Below are 2,591 nucleotides of genomic sequence, written 5' to 3'. Positions count from 1 at the left end.
TATATATATATGTAATTTATACATTTTACAAAAGAAATGTGCAACATGCAAAAAAGTACACAAAACTTCGATATAAGACAATGAGATAAAACGATCTAATCAATTCCGATACATATAATTTTTAATTCTGCAACGCGTCTTCTATAATTATTATTTCTTTATAAGATAATAAAAATGTTATTTAACGACTATTAAATGATTACAATATCGCATCTATGATTCAAATAATATAATGGAATGAACCAAACGATTTAATCGTATATAAATTCTATTTCTCGCTTTACTTTCAACAAATTTATGAGTCTCTAAAAAATCGCGAAGAAACATTGCGTTAAATAGAAAATAATTGGTCCAATAATAAGATCAGGTCTTTCCGAGTAAGACGTTGGATAGTATCTGACAGAGAGCAGAATGATTTCCACAGAGAACGAGCTGTGCTCTACTTCTCATCAAATTTCACGTCAATGCGAAAAAAAGTTAAATGATTCGTTGGACACTAAAAACTCCGTTGCAGAAGGAAACCAATCCCAAATTTTTCGGACTGTTCTTATAATAGCGCCTATCTTGATAACGAATTAACAACCCTTTTCCAAATTTTTGCTAATAATGTAAATATTATACAATTATCAAATATTTTAATGATAACTTAATCGATATTAACTACAATTTCATATTACACAAGATCAAGATTTGCACGCAAAAATAATTCTTCAAATTATTACGAAATACAGCATTAATAAAATAAAAAAACATGGATAGAATAAGGTTTATCGAAGGATAGTTACAAATAATTATATCTCAATGTAATAAAATACATACGTCATTATAATTTATTACATATGTGAGTACAAAAATTCTCAGGTACCAACTGTTCGAGGTGAATCGAACCGATAACAATGAGATTTAAATTTTATTCATTTTTTCATCTTATTTTGATTTTATAATCGAATATTATTAATATAAAACTTATATCAATCTACTTTTTTCTGTAACATTTACTCAAATGTAGTCAAATAATTAAATAGGATTATTTAAATAATTAATGTAATATTTAGATAATTGCTATCAAATGCTTATTGATATCGGGGTACCCAATCGATTCGTCTTGAATCTTTAAGTACGCACATTTTTATTTTTTTATTATTATGATGATTTTATTATTATAATTATGTCCATTATATTATTACAATAAATTATTTAAATAAACATGAATCTTTTTGATAAAAAATTTTATCAGATAAATAGAAGTTAAACATTTCTTATATAATATAGACTGTATTTAGACGTATGTATTTCATTACATAAATTAATCTAAAAAATTTTTTAATTAATTAATGTTTTGGAATAAAAGGATGTCCAATACCTGAAAACAGTTTCTTAAAAGAAACTAAAGATTAAAATAAAAAATATTCATTTGTAACCACATTTTTTTTTAAAGAAATTGATTAATTAATAAAACTTGTAATTTTAATTTATTTAATGTAATTCACTTATCTATAAACAATTGCTATCCATGTTCAATCCGTTAAATCTTATTATTATTATATATTGTCAAAGCAGTATTAATATTAATTAAAGAAAGAATGTTATTAGAGAAGAATAAATTCTTGGCTTAGAACATATATTTGATTGATTTCATGATAAGATTTAAAAAAAATTATATTGCCGTCAACTTATTCGAAATCACTGCTTCCAGGGAATATAAAAAAAAACTCTTAATTAATTAATCGATTAATTTTAGCCCTGCAATGAGAATCGCGTTGAAAATTCCCAGATTCAATGAAGCACAAAATAGGCATCTCGGATAGATGTTACGCAACTGATGAGAAATAACTTTCTACAAAAATCATTACTCTCCATCGGTATGAATTACAACGTTTATAAGTTTACTTGATGCTAGGAACAGCCATGATCGAGTCCCAATTATCATACATATAAAAATAACGCAATATTTGCATTAAATTTTAATAATTTAACATATTTAATACAAAACATAATTTAAAAACAATATAATATCTTATAGGACCGTATATGTGTGATTCTATAATTTAAGAATTCTGTTAATAAATATTGAATATTATATACTTCATGAGTACATTTCATCATAAGAGCGAGATAAAATAAGGCGTTTCAAATTCTATAACAAACTTTCATAAAATTTAGAACTTCGCAAAAATATATTAAATTTACTTATGACATCGTGATATCTAATTGAACAAAAACTGTATACATATACTGTCATTGTCTTCAATTAATTATTATATGTTACATAAATTATAACTTTCAATACGGAATTCTAAATGAAATATTTCCCGAATTTTTATTAACAATCTTTTACTAACAAAAAAACTTAAAACTTCCCAAAACGAACGTTATTAAATGCACATCAATTTTCGTCTTATTAATTGCATTCGATTATATAATAAACATTATTTACAATTATTATTACCCAAATTATAATTACAATACATAGTATTTCCAATTATATTATACAAATGACACGATAATATACAATTATTATTACATAAATTACAAATACAATACATAACATTTACAAAAATATGTAATATTTTACATTATCCCTAAGAATT

This window comes from Atta colombica, unplaced genomic scaffold (assembly GCF_001594045.1).
Source record: "Atta colombica isolate Treedump-2 unplaced genomic scaffold, Acol1.0 scaffold242, whole genome shotgun sequence".
Classification (NCBI taxonomy): domain Eukaryota; kingdom Metazoa; phylum Arthropoda; class Insecta; order Hymenoptera; family Formicidae; genus Atta; species Atta colombica.
The sequence above is the reverse complement of the archived record's forward strand: the minus strand, read 5'-3'. Positions refer to the sequence as shown.